At 36.8% G+C, this 12926-nt stretch overlaps 1 long non-coding RNA gene across 2 annotated transcripts; it reads left to right on the forward strand.

The window, feature by feature from the left end:
• The first annotated feature begins 1699 nt into the window (after positions 1-1699).
• LOC117293004 lies at positions 1700-6328 on the forward strand. Of its 2 annotated transcripts, XR_004519347.1 has the most exons (4): positions 1700-1792; positions 3751-3851; positions 4887-4980; positions 5512-6328. It is a non-coding gene; the product is annotated as an uncharacterized LOC117293004 (long non-coding RNA). The 2 variants fall into 2 exon arrangements; XR_004519346.1 differs by having other exon boundaries at positions 4887-6328.
• Positions 6329-12926: the final 6598 nt, after the last annotated feature.

The raw sequence follows: 12926 nt of genomic DNA on the forward strand, positions 1-12926 counted from the left end.
GATGATTTTCTTTAAACAAAATACAGTACTGACTAGGAATAGAAGATTCAATTAAAGATTCAACTCCCAGAATTCCACAAACCCAAAGGTTCTTTGCAGTAATTGTGGTCGAGCTTGCGTAGTGGTATCTTTCCTCGCGACTGGATCTGTGTAACTGCTTAAATAGAAGGCTACAGTAGACTGCATAAGTTTAGAGCCTTAAATTGCAACCTCAAAAGTGACCAAAAATTTGTTGAAAATGCAAGACTAACCCCTTATGATTTTGTCTGTTTTTCAAGTTTCAATATTTCCAGCAATTAAAGCATTATCTTGGGTTCAGGCATTAGTAGAGCTAGACTTGTTGACAAGTCGTTAATGGTCTGAAGCGGTGAGATACTCGAGTTTTGGCAGTGATCTCGCGAGATCACTGCTCTCGCGCGAACTGATGGTTTGCCGACTTCTACTTCTGTTTTAAAAATGGGAATGAGTTGTGAGAGCAGTAGTCTCGCGGGGGCCAGCAGTCTCGCGAGAATACCGCGGGGAGATTCGGAATAGAGTTGGAATGCTATCACTGCGGCAGACATTTAACGACTTGTCCGTAAGTCTACAGTTGAGCATGTTCGCACATGATCACACTTGTAATATTTAAATGAAATACTTTTATGCAAATAATTTGGCCATTGTAAGGTTACAGTGCGGGAACTGTGGAGTAACTGGAGAAGTGAATAAAGGAACGCATTGAGGCACAGAAGAATCAATTTGTCTAATTAGTGTGGTTTAATTCTTGTGTCTAGTAAAAACTATACTAATGCATCAGTTTAAATGCACTATTGGTAGTTACTCTAAATAATTATTAGCCTAAAACCTTTCTTAGTAATGAGTAATGGGGGGCTATTGATAGTATAAAATATTCTGAGAAACGGCTCCCTCTTTATTCGAGAAACAAGTAATTTTCTTCGAATTTGATTTTGAGACCTCAGATTTAGAATTTGAGGGCTTGAAATCAGGCATATGAAAGCACACAACTTCTTGTGACAGGGGTGTTTTTTCTTTCATTATTATCTCACAACTTCGACGACCGATTGAGCTCAAATTTTCACAGGTTTGTTATTTTATACATATGTTGAGTAATAACAAATGAAAAGACTGGTCTTTGACAATTACCAATAGTGACCAGTGTCTTTAACCCCACAGTTCGCCCTCCCGCCCCTCTCCTCTGCCAGCCTCAAACACATGTTCACACTTTCTATTTGCATTAATCCCCAGCAGTTGTTCACTTATTCAGTCTTAGATACAGAGAAAACCTTGCAGATTAGTTATGAATACAATGAAACCTCCCTCTATACCTCCCATTGTTTTTGCTAAAATCTACTACTGCCCCCCCCCCCGGCCCCTGGATCCAGGACATACCGAAATGGCTTGCACGTTCCATTTAATGGGGGTGTTCATTTAGGGTTGAAACATCTCGAATCTCCTTCTTTCCTAATACTTGCTCAAAAACTCTCCAAAACAGTTTCAAAAATCCACTAATAGCTAAACTATCAAATTTTATAATATATAAATGTTTATTGTTTATCATTTATACTATATCGTCCATTCATTATAAAGAAAATAAAGTTCTCTCATAACGTCTTTGCTTTGGTATCACCGTTAATGGCTTGTCCCGGTCCCGGGGACGTTGGTGATATGCAAATTACTCACGTGGTGTGCCCTCTTGCAAGACAAAATGGCTGAAGGCTCAAGAATTTTCTCTCATGTTCTTCCACAATTTACATGTAATTAAGTCGACACAATAACTACAACAATGAAAGAGGTGAGTAGAGTATGCTTTATAGCATTCGTAGAATAATTCTTTCGTTTCATTATGAGTTTCTGAAACGGTAAAAATGAGGCAAACAATAGACATTGTCGTTCAACACGGCGGCAGTTTCGAAACGCACGCGTGGTGACATTGTTTACCTGTTTACCTGTAGATTCGGACACTGCATAATGAAGGCTAAATGAAGCCTTATAAAACGCCCATCCATATTTACACAAAACTTACTGCAAAAGTGCTGTAAAAATTTAGTGGAATTAGAGTTGGGCCTAATTAAGGGGGGATAAACTGGTGGCGATTTTGGAAAATGTTCCCAATTTCATTCGTAGTGTCGGGGTGCTATGGCTTCATTTACTTGTTTATGTTTCAGGTTTTTTTTTCGGGTGGTGCAACCTTCACGCTGAGAGTGTGGCTGTCATGGCTTGATTTAATTTGAAGACAACGTAACCAGTCTTGCCCCCACCCAACATGACAGCCCCATAACGAGAATATGGAGTTGGAAATCTCACTTCCTAGTAATGACACATACTAAAAGCAAACTTTTCCAAAAAGAGAAGGATGAGGGCCTCTTTATTTTGTATTTCTAATTTTTTTCCAAGGCGGTCGCTTAGTATTTCAAATCAAACAGGCCACCAATTCTTCAGTTTGAACCCACTGCAAACTTATTTTATATATCGATTTGTTGCATGAGGACCCAGGTCATGAGGTTAACAGGGTCGGATTATTATTATACTAAAAAGATTTGCTAAATAGGCATTCACTCATTTTGTGGTTCCCATTTTGTTTTACGAAACAGAAGGTTACACGTGTTTGAAAGCATCACGTTAGATTCGGTAAAAGCCCCTAGGCCAGTCCTGTTGAAAGGATGGTTAAAAACATGTTGGGTTTTTTTGTTTGTTTTTTTACAAAAAATAAAAAATAAAAAATAGTATTAAAAAAAAGGATGCGGCCCCAAAAAGGATGCGGGCAGGGCAATCAACTTTTTATTTTTTTATTTGGCCTAATATTCATAAACCAAGTGTACAAGTTGCCCACAATCAATCATTTGACCACACATGCAGATTCACTAATGAGTAGTTAAAGCATATCGCCAAAAATGAACTTTATCAATATAAGTATTCATATGGTTTTGTAGTCAAATTGCGCAGTTTTTGGAAGAGATAATCTTGAATAAATGTAGAACCATATCTGTGTACAAATGGGCAGGCCACTCCCTCTCGTCAAAGTTCAACTAACAATGTTGTAATGATGGTTGTGCCCACCCAGTTGTACATGCCTGTCCTACTCCTGTCGATAGGGGGCGCTCTAATGAGGCATTTTAGCTCAATATGTGGCAAATACATAGAGGGAGTCCAGCTTATTGTGCACTATTTACGGGGCAACCGTGACAGCTTTGAATGGGCTATTAGTTGAACTGAAGAGGGTGGTTACAAGCTTATTGAAAATAGACAATGTGAACACTATGATAATTAACAGGGTGAATCTCTGCCATGCATCTAGGGCGCACCTGGGTGTTTTTTTAAGTGTGCCCTCTATTGGGCTGAGAGTCCAGGAATGATTGGGGGGGGGGGGCAATTGTGTATTTTTATATTTTATTTTTTATTTTATTTTTTATTTTTGTTTTTTTTTGGGGGGAGGGGTGGTTCTTGGGGCGTTGTTTTTTAAGGAGGACAGATTGTATTTCGTAAATGTTTGTTGGTTTTGTTTTTAACCTTTTTTGCATAAAAAAAAGAAGAAGTGGTTTTTGAGGGGGGGGATTTTTTGGTGTATTTAGGTTTTTTTGTGTGCTTCTATTGTGGGGCGGACTTTTGTTTCCCTTTTTTAAAGTTTTGTTTACGGGCCTGCGTACTCCCAACATCTACTTCAAACATACTACTTTGAAGACCAAAAAGTTTATTTCTTTGGGAGGAAGATAAGTTTACCATATTAATGTCTTAGTTGTTTGTGTTTTATAGTGAGGAGAACTGTGGTCCAGAACAGGTGCATTTCCACTAAGCATGTTACTGCATGGGGATCCGTAATCAAGTTATAATCAAGATGAGGTCTCAAAGAAAAGGTAAACACAGAATGTTATGAGATAGGGAATATTGTTCCATATAGGCCTTTATAACAAGTTTTCAATTTTATTGTTACTTCTACGTGCTAGATTAAGCCTAATGAAACCCTACTTTAAAGAAACATTCCACTATATGAACAAAGTAACTAATGGTGCAACAACAAAAGCTAATTTTAATGAAAGGAATATACCACTTGGTTAACAGTGCATGAGGCAAACCACTGCCTGAGTGTACATGTACCTGGTGATCTAAGCTAGTTTGAGTTATGCTAATAAGACTGTTCCACTAAGTTTGTAAAAAGGTAAGTTAAAATAAGGACTGGTCCATTTTCTCTACAGGTAAGTAACAAAATAAAGGTACAAGTTGAACTACATTGCGACATACACAAATGCAGTAAACTTGGCAGCAGTTGTTTGCTAATAAGTGTTAAATTTCCATCGGGGATGAAGAAGATTATTTTAGTTTGACCTATACAAATGTGTGTTAGCACTCATGTGAAAAAAAAATCAAAAGGCATATTACTCAGGTGGGGTTCAAACTCACCACCTTTGCCGTTACAAATTAAATGTCTACACAACTACAGACCACCGAGATTGCCCTAGTAGCTGGCTACAGTTTGAATCCTATGTTTTAGCAGCAAACTATTTTAATAAACTTAACATTTGCATGGATGGGGCGGGGGGGGGGGGCAGCATTTGGTCATAGGAGCGAGATGTCTCAGTAGTGACAGGACTGATCAATGGATTCATGCATTCGATTGAGTGCTCATGTTAATAGTAAGCGGTGCCATACGTTTTGGCTTCTCTTAGCAACGCTTCACTCTAAAAGAAGATGAGGTCTTGAATTCAATTTAAATATTTTAGTGAGAAACTACTTCCTTCACAAAAACTATGTTCCTTCAGAGGAATTCATTTCTCTTAATGTTTTGTGCTAACTATTATTTTGAGTAATTACCATAAGTGTCCAGTGCTTCTAAGGGAACAACATTTTGTTGAAATAACTTGAACTCGTTCACTTGTTTTTATTCCTCTCAGACGTGTACCTTTTGCTGACAGCTCCAATCATTCCATTTATCAAGAAGACTGCTGGCACCGACAACTCAATGTGTCCATCATGTATGCCATACAGGTGACTTTATACAACTACGAAGACAAACTTAGACATTTAGCTGTGAGCCTGATAAGGGCCGGGATATTAAGTCCCTCATAGCACTCTGATGCATAGTTAGTGTTTAATTTTAGTATTAAGTAGACGCCAACTCTTGCTTAAAACCCTTTCTCTCACCCTCTTGTCCCCAATGAGGTTGAAAAATGCATAATGTGAAGTTTGATACATTGAAAGCCCCCCCCCCCCAGAAGTGTCTTTGCCCCTTTGTATTCAAGCGCTTAAGCGGAGCCCAGGCCCGTTGCTCATCAGAGTTCCCCCCCCCCCCCAAATAAACCAAAATGTCTTTTTACACCTTTCCAAAAGAGATACAGGTTCTTGCCAAATCATAAACACCATTGACTATGGTTTTGTTTATTCTTTCCTTATGTAGTGCATACTGTGAAAAACCATCAAACAAAAGTTTGAATTGTTGAATTGATGAGTTGATCCGATTATTAAAACAAGCCTAATGCAAGAATAATTGCTTTACTTTACATATGAACCAACTGCGAGGTGGTATTAACAACTGCATCTCCTAAGGACCGATTGTCACCCACGAAGCAGCACCAAAGTTAACAGTGTCAGTTCATAAGCAAGGCCTGAATGAACGAAGCAAGGCCTGAATGAACGACCCCAGGGAGATTCAAGCTGTACTTAATGGAGGGCTGACACCTGTTGCAGCCTTGGAACTATCAACATGTGAAGCAAATGTGAAGATGGTGTTGAACATGAACATAACTGATGTTTTTACCAAATTTTGCCCCAAAATGTAACAAGGCTACATAGCAATGCGTATTTATCAAATTTTTCTCACATTTTGCCTCAAAATGCAACAAGGCTATAGGCTTACATTTTTATCAAATTTTCTCACATTTTGCCTCAAAATGCAACAAGGCTTTAGCCTTGCCTATTTATCGAATGTTGCTCAAATTGTGCACGAAAATGCAACAAGGCTTCAGCTTTGCTTATTTATCAAATGTTGCTCACATTTTGCCTCAAAATGCAACAAGGCTTCAGACTTGCATATTTATCCAATTTTTCTCACATTTTGCCTCAAAATGCAACAAGGCTAACAAGGCTTTAGCCTTGCCTATTTATCCAATTTTTCTCACATTTTGCCTCATAATGCAACAAGGCTTTTAGCCTTGCTTATTTATTGAACGTTGCTCAAATTTTGCATGAAAATGCAACAAGGCTAATTTTTCTCACATTTTGCCTCAAAATGCAACAAGGCCTTGCGTTTTTAACGAATGTCGCTCAAATTTTGCATGAAAATGCAACAAGGGTTTAGCCTTGCATATTTATCCAATTTTTCTCACATTTTGCCTCAAAATGCATCAAGGCTTTAGCCTTGCATACTTATCAAATTTTCTCACATTTTGCCTCAAAATGTAACAAGGCTTTAGCCTTGCATATTTATCAAATTTTTCTCACATTTTGCGCAAAAATGCAACAAGGTCTTGCATATTTATCAATTTTTTCTCACATTTTGCCTAAAAATGCAACAATCGAATTTATCGAATGTGTCTCAAATTTAGCATGAAAATGCAACAAGGCCTTGCATATTTATCCAATTTTCTCACATTTTGCCTCAAAATGCAACAAGGCTATAGGCTTACATTTTTATCAAATTTTCTCACATTTTGCCTCAAAATGCAACAAGGCTTTAGCCTTGCCTATTTATCGAATGTTGCTCAAATTGTGCACGAAAATGCAACAAGGCTTTAGCTTTGCTTATTTATCAAATTTTGCTCAAATTTTGCATGAAAATGCAACAAGGCTTTAGCCTTGCAGAATTTATCAAATTCTAACATTTTGCCTCAAAATTCAACAAGGCTTTAGCCTTGCATATTTATCCAATTTTTCTCACATTTTCCCTTAAAATGCAACAAGGCAAGGCGTATTTATCGAATGTTGCTCAAACTTTGCCATAAAATGCAACAAGGCTTATAGGCCTGACATATTTATCAAATGTGTCTCAAATTAAGCATGAAAATGCAACAAGGCTTTAGCCTTGCATATATTTGTCAAATTTTCTCACATTTTGCCTCAAAATGCCTTGCATATTTATCAAATTTGTCTCACTTGCCTCAAAATGCAACAAGGCTTCAGCCTTGCTTATTTATCGAATGTGTCTCAAATTTAGCATGAAAATGCAACAAGGCTTTAGCCTTGCATATATTTATCCCTTTTTTCTCACATTTTGCCTCAAAATGCAACAAGGCTTCAGACTTGCATACTTATCAAATTTTCTCACATTTTGCCTCAAAATGCAACAAGGCTTTAGCCTTGCATATTTATCAAATTTTTCTCACATTTTGCGTAAAAATGCAACAAGGCCTTGTATATTTATCCAATTTTCTCATATTTTGCCTCAAAATGCAACAAGGCTTTAGCCTTGCCTATTTATCGAATGTTGCTCAAATTTTGCATGAAAATGCAACAAGGCTTTAGCCTTGCATAATTTATCAAATTCTCACATTTTGCCTCAAAATTCAACAAGGCTTTAGCCTTGCCTTTTAATTGAATGTTTCTCAAATTTTGCTCAAAAATGCAACAAGGCGTATTTATCCAATGATGCTCAAATTTTTTATGAAAATGCAACAAGGCTTTATATATTTATCAAATTTTAAGGCCTTGCATATTTATCAAATTTTTCTCAAATTTTGCCCTAAAAGGAAACAAGGCTATAGGCTTGCGAATTTATCAAATTTTGCCCTAAAATGCAACAAGGCTATAGGCTTGCGTCTTATCAAAAAAAATCCTAAAATGCAACAAGGCTATATATAAGCTTGCGTCTTCATTAAATTCTGCCTCAAAATGCAACAAGGCTATAGGCTTGCGTAATCATCATATTTTGTCCTAAAATGCAACAAGGCTTGCGTATTCATCAATTTTTTTCTCAAAATGCAACAAGGCTATTGGCTTGCATATTTTACAAATTTTGTCCTAAAATGCAACAAGGCTTGCGTATTTATCAAATTTTGTTTTAAAATGCAACAAGGCTATAGGCTTACATTTTTATCAAATTTTCTCACATTTTGCCTCAAAATGCAACAAGGCTTTAGCCTTGCCAAGCTTTACGTATTTATCAAATTTTGCTCAAATTTTGCATGAAAATGCAACAAGGCTTTAGCCTTGCATATTTATCAAATTTTTCTCACATTTTGCCTCAAAATGCAACAAGGCGTATTTATCGAATGTTGCTCAAACTTTGCCATAAAATGCAACAAGTTGCCCTAAAATGCAACAAGGCTTGCGTCCTATCAAAACAAATTCCTAAAATGCAACAAGGCTACATATGTATATATAGGCTTGCGTATTCATCAAATTTTGTTCTAAAATGCAACAAGGCTTGCGTATTCATCAAATTTTGCCTCAAAATGCAACAAGGCTATAGGCTTGTGTATTTATCAAATTTTGTTCTAAAATGCAATAAGGCTATAGGCTTACATTTTTATCAAATTTTGCCCTAACATGTGTATTTATCAAATTGTGAGTGTTATTTTATGTGTACAAGAATAAAGGCTGATGCTATTTAACTCTGTTTGTCTTATTATTTGACTCGTCTACTTGGCAGCCATGTTTTTCCACAATGCAACAAATTTGGTGTGTATTAATTTTATGGGAGTTTCGTTGCGCAAAATTGCTTGCTAAAAGCGACTTGTATACACACCTAATTGCATTTGTGAGCAAAAATGACTGCCTGGGGGGTCCATCTTATTCTGGTGGAACCCTCCCCCCACCCTGTGGGGACTTGCCAATTGGTTCCTACAGGGTGGGGGAGGGTTCCACCAGGGTAAGATGGGCCCTCAATATAGATGGGGGGGGTAGGGTTGAGGCAAATAAAACACAAGATACAAGGAGAGTTATGTTCAATTTTTTATTTAAAAATTTGGCCAAAAAAAAAGCAGAGTTGTGCAAACACCTGTGCCTGTCGGTGGACCCCCTCGGCCACCTGGAACTCGTGATGACCTAAAGGCCCAAGTACAATGGTCGATATGTTCTCTGTTCAGTGAAGTTCAATTAGATGTACTCCTAGTGTCTACTTCAATGTTGTAATGTCTTACAAAATATACACGAGCTAGACGCAATTTTGCGCTTCGTTTTAGATGCAAGTGTTGAGCAGAAGGCAGTTGTTGCTTGCTTAAATGAACTGGTGCCCTCAAGGGCCTAAGATTTCACCGATTGTTGTCTCGCAACCAAGCTGCACTGGTGGTGCCAGGAGATGTTGACGTTTGTTCCAATGGGATCCTAACTCGACAGATGATGACGACTTCTATCCAGATGATGGTGTGCTGGTTGGAGAAACAAATCTTGCACTGGCCACTAATTTCCCCCTTGCTTTCCATGGGGCTGCAATTTGAACGCTCAGATGTAGTCAACTAACAAAATGGCTACAACTGAACTTGTTTTGGGCCAACTTTGATTAAAAATCAAATTGACAATGACGTGTAAAACACATTGCATGTACCAAAGGCTTTTAGAAAAATGCATAACGTATTGACGCAAACGTCGCAAATTTTTGAACAGTTTTAGTAAGCTGAACAGTGACAATTTCTCACTATGTTAGCCAATTAATGATAACAAAGATGACATTGGATTCATATAGCGTCTACCATCCTTAAAGAGACCAAATTTGACCATAACGACAACACATTTCAACAAAGCTAAGATTTATCAAGAACTAGAGTATTTGAGTTACTTTCAAGACTACTACATGACCCTAAAGTAAACGTCAACCCCTGGAGTTATTTGTATAAGATTTTCAGTATTTGTGCTTAGAGAAAGTAATAATTAAGATAAAGATAACACTTCAAAAAATCTACTGTAACTATGGATTAAAAAAAACTCTGAATATTATAAAAAAGAGACGCATGTTCACAAAAAGACTAATAAGAAAAAAAAAGCAATTTAGGATACAAGTGTTTCCTTAATTGACGTTTTAAAAGGGATACTTTAATTTGGTTTGCGTCGGCCATTTTTGGCCTTGCGGCAAGAGAGAAAAAAATTATGCCGTTTAATTCCCCCTCAAATTATTATCTAATGAAATGAGGGACTAAAGATCTTTGTAATTTAGGCCACAACTGTTTCCTAAATTGAAAACTTGGTAGGAATACTTTCGCTTGGTTTGCAGTGAACATTTTTGGCCTAGCAGCAAGCAAAAGAATAAAAACAAACAATGTAATTCCCCTCAAATTATTATCTAATAACATGAGGGACTAAACTTCTTTGCAATTTAGGGCACAACTGTTTCCTAAATTGCAGTCTTATTAGGAGTACTTTGACTTTGGTTACAATCAAACATTGTTGGCCTAAAAAGAAACTAAATGAAATGAGGAAACAATTTCATTGCAACTTGGGAAACGACTGCTTCCTAAATTGTGAACTGAACTTTTGGGAAAGGAATAATTTTGCTTGTGTTTTTTTCCCACTGGAATATTATTGACCTAACAGTACGGTAAAACTTTTGTATAGGCCTAACTTATTTTCCCTTCAAAGTGTTATCTAATAGGTGGCTAAAGATCTTTGGAAATTGGGGCACAACTACTTCCTTAGTTGAGTTTTTTTTTTAAGGAATACTTTCGCTTGGTTTGTTCGACAACATTGCTGGGCTTGTACTAACAAAAACGACAAGCATGATTTTTTGCATTTGTTTCCCCCTCAAATTATTGTCTAATAAATGAGGGACTGAATTTCTTTGCAATTTAGGGCACAACTGTTTCCTAAATTGAAGGTTTTGAATGAATACTTTCACTTTGTTTGCACTGAAATAGTCTCAACGCACAACAAAACTTGATTTCCTATTCAAGTTAGTATCAAACAATATGACCAAACGGTTTCACTTTTTGTCAAAGATTGACTAACAATTTTGCTCATGGTGACAAAAACTAATTTTGGCTCTTAAGATCAAACCCCTGTTTTGGGTAACACATAGGTTCACTGTTTTTTTTCTGTAGTTATACTTAAAAGACTAGCCCTATTGTATGCTTGCAATAATAACCTGATGCCAAGATGCCTTTGTGCTGTAAACTTTCCTACAGAACTTTGCAACCTTTGAAACCTCAAAATGACCTGTGACCTTTCATGCAATGATTTAAATGTTGGCTGACCAATTTATGACCTTTGACACAATATGGAGATTGAGTTGTACAAGTAAACATCCCCTAGCTAGTATGGACAGAATGCTGAAAAATTCCATTATACGTGCTTGCTCAAACTTGAACTTGAACAAACTGCAGTTTAGTTCTACCTAGTATAATTTTAAAACCATATCCTCAGATAAGCTTTAAATGTTAACGTTTTAGGCATTTAGTTCTTCTTTCAATCCTAATGTAAGATTTAAGTGTGATGTCCCAAGCTTGTAGATATGTATAAACAATTACAATCAACATTATGTACAAACAATGCTTTGAACATTTGTGCAGTTCTACCCAGTCTAATTTAAAAACAAACAAAAAAACAACCCACCATAAGTTAATATGCCTTGAGTGTTTAGTTCTACCTTTTGTGATTTTTAAATTAATATCCTAAAATAAGATTTAGTTGTGAATGTCCCAAGCTTTAAAGAAAGGTGAACTTTTATAATTTATTTTTTGTGTGGATTTTATTTGAATTTTGTTACATTCTATCTTGTCTGATTTTAGAAACTGTTCTCAGAAGATTGAAATGTAAATGTCCCAAGTGTTTAGATCTACCAGTAGTTGGAATTTAAAATCCATATATCCTATTTAGTTGTTAATGTACAAGCTTTTAGAGAAGTATAAACTATGTTTTGTTTTGACGTTTTGAACACTTATTTAGTTCTACCCTAGTCTGAATTAAACAAATCTATTCTCCAAAGATTTAAACGCTAACCTTGCAAGTGTTTAGATCCACATAGGCCTATATTGGATTTTAAAATTTGAATCCTAGAATAAGATTTAGTTGGGAATGTCACAAGTAGAAACTTTATCAATTACGATAAACTTTTTTTTTTTTTTTTAGTCGCTGCATTGGAAATGAATTTAGTTCTACCATGGAGCAATAAACTAGATTGCTCCATGGTTCTACCTAGTAAATTCTTTAAAACCATTGTCTCAGTTAATATTTAAATGTTAAGTTTTAGTTGTGAATCTTAAAAAGTTTTAGAGAACTTTCATGATAAACTTTCTGTTTGGTATTGCTTTGAAAACTAAATCTGTGATCTCATGCAGTAATATGACCATGACCAGACCCTAAGAACCTTGACATAGACCTGACCTGACCTTTGACCTCTTCCAAAAACATCCAACTTTAAACAACTACAAATTATAGGAATCCAATGTCATCTTTGGTATCAACAGGCAATAAAATTCATGTTCTTACTAGATATTTTGGATGTGAAGTGGCATGACCAAGCAGAACATGTTTCTCCAGCCCTCATATCATCAACTGGATAGAAGTCCTCATCATCCACTGGGTCCAGATTCCATTGGCTCAAACGAAGACATCTCAAGGCACCTTTGCTGATCTCAAAAGATCCCCAGTACAGACCTGTTTACTCAAAAACAAAAGAATGACGTGACCAACAAAAGGCTAAATAATAAGGGGCCCTCATCCCGACGTCTTGAGAGATCTTGCCGACCAGAACGTTTTAGGGACCAACCACTACCTTCCAGCTCAGGCCCTAGTATGAATGTATGCTTCCAAAAATGCTTGCTCTAGCTCGTCAAATTTTGTAAGGCATTACACCAGTGAAGGAGAGCACTAGTTGTGCATCTAAAAGAATTTCACTGAACAAAGAACATACCTTCCATTGCACCCGGGCCCGCAGGACCACCACTTGTTCCAGGCAGCCGAGGGGGTCCACCAACAGGCACAGGTGTTTGCACAACTCTGCGAGTTTTTCATGGGTTTGGATGAGGCCCTAACATACATTAACTAAATCCATCAAAATGAGCTGCTCC

Source organism: Asterias rubens, chromosome 7, assembly GCF_902459465.1.
Source record: "Asterias rubens chromosome 7, eAstRub1.3, whole genome shotgun sequence".
Lineage (NCBI taxonomy): Eukaryota > Metazoa > Echinodermata > Asteroidea > Forcipulatida > Asteriidae > Asterias > Asterias rubens.